We start from the raw sequence: 7,494 nt of genomic DNA on the forward strand, positions 1-7,494 counted from the left end.
GGGGGTAGAGCCTGCAGTGCGGGCTGGGGGCTCTCCCCAAGCTTCCCTTGGGAAGGCCCTGGATCTGTCTCCGCCCTGCCACAGTCTTCACTCGTGGGTGGGTACGTTGGGATGTATGCCATTCCAGCGAGTGGCAAATCCCCCATGATACGCAGATCTCTGTAAGGACGGGTCTCACAGTCACGTCCCTGGTGTCTCTTGGAGGGATGCTGGCAGCACTCGGAGGGCTGCCAGGAACAGCAGTTGCTGCTCTCCCCCCTACAGCTCACCCATGTCTCAGGCAGGGATGAGGAGCTTCAAGTCCCACAGGAGTCAGCAGTCAGCCTTTGCTTACTGTCCTACTGCAAGCAAAGGGGAATTAATTCATCATCTGGAGCAGCATTCCTGAGTCTCTATTTGAAGTCTGTTAGTGACCAGAGGGTGATCTGCACAGCAGCTGCCAAAAAAAAAAAGGAAAAAAAAATCTTTATGAACACGCGTGCAGGTGGGTGAACAGAAAAAGGAAACTAGCATGAATAAAGAAGCATCTCTACTTGTAAATTAAATTCATGGTGCAAGATGATGCCTAGCTTTGTTTAAAAATGTCTCTGTGGCCCTCAGATTCAGAAAGGTGGGAAATGCTGATCCCGGCGTAGCACACATGCGGTATATCTGGCATTACACGGCAGGCAGGCCTGCCAACGAAAAATGCCTTGTGTTTGGCAATGCGTAAACTGGGATGCTTCCAGTGTGCTCTGCCTGCTACTGGTAGGGAGGGCCACGGCTCTGAGTGCCTCTGAGGGAGGCAGGGGCTCCACCACTGGGGTCCTGGCAGCCACCCAAGGCAGCGAGGTGTCCTCCGCCTCTGTAGCCACTGGCCTGGGCTTGATTTTTCTCTGAGGAGTCCAATCTCCACCAAACGCACTCTTTGGGGGTGCTCCTGGGCTGAGGGCAGCTGTGAAATGGGGGGAGCGGCAAGGTCCTGGGGGGATGCTGGAAGTGAACCACAACCATAAATCTCTTTAACTTTTTCAAGGCTTTTTTGTTGTTTTGTTGGCTTGGTGGCTTATGTTTATTTGCCAGCCTATCTGCTTTGTTGAGGCTTCATTCTTTTCTCCACTTTACCCAAGGGTGGCAAAAACCCTGGAGGCTCAGGTCCCTGAGGCTGAAGGACGAGGCAGCCCGTGGGGCTGTGGTTGCCCTAGCAAGGGGGGCTGCTTGGGGCCCCTCTCCCTGGAGCAAGGGACACGCAGGGCAGCAAAAGCACGAAGATGCTCAGGACAGACTGGAGCAAACCACAGGGATGCTCAAGAACAGACTAGGACTGTCACGGGGTGCAGGGGCAGCGTGGCAAGAGGGGGGTGAGGAGTTGAAGAGGAGGAGAGGCTGCTACCTTTGGAAGGGAAGGAAGACTTGAATCTATCCCACACCTTGGGGATACCTGTGGGGTTTTGCCCATTTTTTGCAAGCAGGCAGCACATCTGCCCTCCTCCTGCCTGGCTTCCCAGTCCCCTCATGGCTCCTGCGCCTGTTGGACATTTTAAGGAACTTGAGAGGGGAACTGGAGGAGGAGGAACTATAGAAGCAGCCATGCCAACTGCTGACAAGTTTTGTGCAAATTTGCAGCCGTGAGGAATAAAGAGATCTCAGGGGCTGTTCCCACTGAAGGAAAAGCAAGGGAGGTTTCGGGCTTTGGTTTGGCATCAGCCGATCGGCCTCTGGGCTGCCCGGCCAGCCGGCGCTTGTCCTGCCTCCGGCCCAGCCCGATGCCATGGGCAGGGGACGTGAGGGGCAGCCAGGCGAGGGAAGATGGTGGGTATTTAGGGATACAGAGGGGTGGAGAAAGCAAAGGGCTTGTGAGGCAAGAAAGAGGTCTTGAAAGGTGGAGAGGATCTAGGGGCATTGCAGAGGAGGCGCTATAAAAAGCAGGGATTATGGTGGTGTGGGTGGAGGTGGAGACACAGAGCCACGGAGGGGCAGGGGCGCAGGGCCTGTCCGCAGCCTCCCGCCAGCACGGCCCTGCCTCGCTCCTCCTGCAATGAAATCATTTGTTTCTGGAGAAGCTTGGCTTCCATTTTCTTGCCAGCTTTAAGAGTTCCTTAAAATCAAGCTGTCTAATGGGTATCTGCACATGGCTGCAAGTGTCTAGCATTGGGTAGCTGCACAGAAATACCTTTATGTGACAGTTATATTTTTGCCCTGAGGCCTGCAAGCTGTGATACCATCCCAGTCCTAGTAAAAGTGCTAGTAAAAAGGAAGGTTGCTAAATCTCTAAATAAACTTTTTTCTTTCTGCCATTGGTGAGTGACACAAAATAATTTGCAGGGAAAAGGTTCTTCTTCACTGTTATTGTTATATTCACAACATATATTGTTATATTCACAGTTACAGCTTCAGTCTCAGATGGGAATAGTCTAGCCAGGTAGCTGGAGATGTGGATAATACACTGCTCAACAGATCTCTCCGGATCAAAACCAGCTCTGCAGCGACATCTTACTGCTATTCCACTGTAATTCTTTAATATTATAAAAGTATCCAATGTATCACTTTTAAATATATCAAAGCATGAGAAAGCCCAAGGCTATGATTGCCAGGGCATCCAGCAGCATGAAGAGCCACCAGCACTAGCACTTGGCACAGCCACGCGGTTTGGGGAGCCGGGGCCAGCACCCGCCAGAGGAGGCCTGGGGAGGCTTGCGGATGCTCTGACCATGCTCCCGGGTGCCTCCTCTGCTGGGGGAGCTGCATCTCCCCAGTAACCTCTCCTCAAATAGCCAAGAGTGCGATGGGGACCATAACTGTCTTTGCGTTGCCCACTTCTGGTGACTGAGGCATGAACTGTTCGGTATTTATTTATTTATTTTAAACAGAGGATGTAAGCAAAGTTTTGATGTTTGCTGCCATCTGCTGTGGGCTTACTATCATCAAATTTGTTTCTGATAGAGGTAATGCTGCTGAAGGTAAGGGTGCCCAAATAAATGATACACAGCAGTCACACTAGTTGTATAAAAAGGATGTAAAACTCCCTTCCACTTGACCCCCCTGCATGCAAAACATGCTTCAAAAAGTGGGAAATTGTACAGTTTACTGGCCACTTTATTTTTAAGTGCAACTTATTTCCCCAAAGTGCTTTATGCTTTAGGTGGTGCTTCAGGACAGTCTTGTTCTTTACTCTTCCCTTCTCATTTTCCACTCCCTCACTGCCCTCCCTCTCTCACCTGAAAGCTTCAGGGGGACCATATTTATTTTAAGACCACACCTCAGAGGAGAAGGCCTCATTCCTACTCTTGCCCTTGGGAGCCCCTTTAACTTAATTCTGCAAGAATTAAGCAAATCCTTTCTTGGGAAAGCCACGGGTAGTCATCCAGCCACTAGCGCTCCACCAGCCTGCCCTCGCACCAGGCTCAGCAGGGGACAGTGCTTGAAACCCGGGCGCACAGGATAGCATCCCTCTTGCTGCCACTGATTTCCCTTTATTTAGTCCTCCGCTAAAGGATTAAAGCAGTTGCTTTGGCCTTATCTCCTCAGGCTGCATTTTGCCAAGCTTGTTTTCACCGTGCAGCTGTACCCAGCCCTGGCTACAGGGACAGATTGACACGTGCTGGCAGCCTTGGAGCAGAGGTCTGAGGCGGGTGCCCGAGGCGAGGCCGGGCTCCTCACTCAGCTGCCAGTCCTGTGCCTGCATCTACCTTGCATAAACACATTAGGAGACAAGGCACCATTAATGGTTTTCCTCTTGCCCGGTGCATTTTGCATGCACGTTGCTCAGACTGGCAGCTACCGAAGGGCTCTTCAGGAAAATGAGTCAGTTATGGGGGCAGTTTTCTTTTAATCAGGAAAAATTGGTCTGGCCGTTTTGTGCCATCCGCAAGGCTGCATTTTTACCTCTCCCCTGCCAAACCTTGAAGCAAACTGTTCAAAATCCTACCCCTTTCACCGGTGTCGATGCTGGGGACGCAACCTGCTGTCTTCTACTGGGGCAGGAGCTCCAACAGCAAGAAAACGTGAGACAACAGCAGCAAAACAAACTCAGAAACCTCTGCTCGTATAAAATATGTAAAAAGAGAGATTAGAGGCAATGATCGAGCGTGCTCTTTCAGTTCAGATAAGAAACACTTCCTTGTACCTTCCCTAAAGTTAAACAGCCGAAGTAAGCTCACTTCTTACTTTGCTTCATGCAATCTCAGGCTCCTGCTGCCCACACGTGTGATACTGCTTCTCACAGGGCTGCTTGTTGAAGAAAAAAACTTGGATCTGCACATCTTAAAATGTTACTGCACTCACAGAGATATTGACAAGTGTGCACTTTTCAGGGAACAAAGCAGGTTTGTTGCCAAAACCAGCAAGATTTACAGTGCAGCATTTAGAATACAAGATTTTCAACCTGCTTCGTTTGGATGCTGGAGACAGCCAAAAAATTGGATGAGCCAGATTTTTTTTTTCTGAGTTTAATGTACAGTTCTCAAATTTGCATTTACAGGCTTATATGAATTGTGCCAGTGAGACAGCCCCTACGAGCAAAGCTATGCGGCTCTGTGTAGTGATTGCATCCTGGTGCAGGAGGTGTTAGTGTGTAAAAGCGTGTCACTTCTCAAAACACCTTTTTGCTTTCTCAGACACCAAACGTAGGCATTTGTTTTTATGCTTATCTCTATATCTTTACAGCAATTGCCTCTTTATTTCTGCACCTCAAGTGGAAAAAAAATTAATTTCAGATTGGCCAAAGGAGAGTTTATCCCTGTGATGTTTTCCAGAGCATCTGGGAAAGCTGCATATTGAATAAAAGTCACTTCTGGTTCATCCAAGCTTCCCAATTTCGTTGCGGTCTCCAGAATTAAATATCACCGTTGCAGGAGTAGATCATGAATGGTAAAGGATTTTTTCTTCATGTACTGGACATTTCTTATGAAGTTATACATTGGATTCAATTTCTGGGTCTATTACCTGTGGATGCAAGTTTGCTCCACATACAAGCAGGTTGTGTTTCTAAGGGATGCAATGGCTGTAGCGTAACCCTATGTGAAAGCAACCATTTTAACCAGTGATCTGAGTTCACAAGCTAGAAGCTGCTTCACCTGCCTCTTTAATAAGGTAGCAGCTATACACTCCTCTAGTATAAAAATCTTAAACACTTCCAGGGTGTTTACCACCAAACTCCTAATCAGGATTAGTTAAACCAGAGCTGCCTTCAGCCCCACCTGGTTTGGCAGGCCTTGGTGCGGTGCCCGTGCAGTGTAGCCAATTATTTTCATTTAACAGAGAGAAGAAAATCCAAGGAAAAGGAAAGGCTTCATAACCTGTTGTATCAACCTCTTTGAAAAGTGACTTTACTGTCTGTCAGTTCATTCCAGCTGTAATACAGACTACCAGTAGAGCCGAGCTCATCTATCCTACTTCTCTTGGAACAAAACATGATGCTCATCTCTGTACAAAACCCTTCCCACAGCAAATGTCCTAAACCCCCGTGTATCTTCACCTGGATTAACATAAAGAAATATGCTAATATTGTGATTGGATTTCTTTTTAAACCTCTGGCATGCGTGTTGATGGCATAAGCTGGGGAGGAAAATCCAGCTTTATAGAGTCACTTTTTTTGTAGTCTGCCTATACCTAAGACGCCACAGAAAGGGGTGTAAGAGAAATCAGAAGAAAGATTTGCAGCTCAGTGAGCCCGGGCCAGGTCTGCCCGTGGGTGACTGACGTTGATCTGGGGGTCAGTGTGGCTTCTTGTTGGGAAGAGTTCACTAGCTTTCTACGTTTTACATTGCATTTCTCTTTAATATAAAGGCAGACCACAATGGATACTTATCATACAGTCTTTTTATGGAAATAGAAGGAGTTCCAAAGGAATTTGCAGGGGTGTTTTCAGAAATATGAAATAACAGCTCCATGAGCCCAGGGAGCAGTGCCCTCACCTCCAGACTGTTGCTAAGACTAAAACACGAGCCATGCTGGGGCTGCGCAAATGTTACGGAAACACACATTGAACAGTGAAACTCTGGTTCTGTCAAGTTGAATTTCCCATTTCATTCCAGTTTTTCTGTCAGCTTTTCAAAAATGCTTCCCTTTTCTTTTTAGCAGCGTGCTGTTTCCGAAAGGGCTGTTTCAATTGCACTGCAGTTTCTTTAGCCGGGGTGAAAAGTATTGATGCCATGTCCTCTGAGATCAAAGTCTGTATCCACAGAACAACGCAGAGGTTGACAGTTCATGTGGGTTTGCTGTTCCCTCTCGATTTGGACTCGACCTGTTGCAGTGAGAATGCAGCTCCAATGCTGCCGGCGCTTTCTTGCAGCAGTGGTGGATGACAGTGGTGACGCAGGCACTGATTTAGAGGCATACAGACTGCATCCAAACCCGCATTTCAAGCAGATCAGCATCACTTGATCAGATTATAAGATCAGTTTTGGCTGATATCGAAAAGCTGTTACAATATTATCCATTATTCAGCCTATCTAGTCCCTGGCAATCGATTCTAACATTGACAACTTTCTGTCCCAGGATTTTTACAAAGGGCAAGTGCAAACCGATCAGGCATTTCCCAACCTAACAACAGAAGGCTGTTATACTGAAATGGTTTGTAAATCAGGAAACCACAGTGGCACTTCAGGTGCTTTGTCCCTTGCCTGACTGGCATCATCATCAGCCGCATGGCTGATGTAACTGATCGGTACAAAGGGTGTGGGATCTGCATTGTCCTGTCTGCAGAGAAAGGGAGGGAAAACAGGGAAGGTGACTGAGCTTTGAGTGCCTTGGAGAACTGTACTCTGTGATGTGAGCTTGGGAGCATTCAATGGCTATTGCACTACATGATGCATCATAGACAGAGCAATGATTTTGGCCCTCTTAGCTTATTGAAAGGCAGTACAAAAGCTCCTCATCCCTTTAAGACTGTTCAGTAATCTCAGAATTTTTCAGTAATGTTATGACCTGTGTGTGTTGCTCATTTCAGAGCTATTTCCCCCAAGAAAACACCTAAGAATTCCATAATTAGGGACTTTGTTCACAGCCACGTGATAAAAGACTTGAATCCAGGGATTTTTTTCTAACAAGAGTTGAACATACTTGCCAAATGCTTGCCACAATTGTCAGCTGCTTGCTTCCTGCATGATTTATGGCTTCAAAGAAAGCTGGTGCTGCCTGTGCAATGGAGCATGGAGCTTATATATGAATCCATTCAGGAAAAAAAGACTTTTTGTAGTCCTGTTCTTGGAAGGTAAGTACTAAAATAATAGCTAGCAACCTGATCTGAAGTTGCTCTAGTCTTTTACTCACGGTGCCTGCAAAACTTTATTGTGATAGCACCCTGGGTTATTAGTCTTAGCACTTTTTGTACATGTGAAATTTGCAGCTGACAGTAAATACGCATGCCCACCATCCAGCATCCAAATGCCTCTTCCATCCAAAAGAGGCTGAATGTGCAACAGGTTTCATTAAGTGCAGTTACCAGTACCAAAAAAGAAATGGTTAAAAAGTAGTCTGTGAAGGTACAAAGCTCAGAGCAGGGGTCCAGAAGAG

Source organism: Egretta garzetta, unplaced genomic scaffold, assembly GCF_000687185.1.
Source record: "Egretta garzetta isolate BGI_Z169 unplaced genomic scaffold, ASM68718v1 scaffold45, whole genome shotgun sequence".
In the NCBI taxonomy this organism is placed as follows: domain Eukaryota; kingdom Metazoa; phylum Chordata; class Aves; order Pelecaniformes; family Ardeidae; genus Egretta; species Egretta garzetta.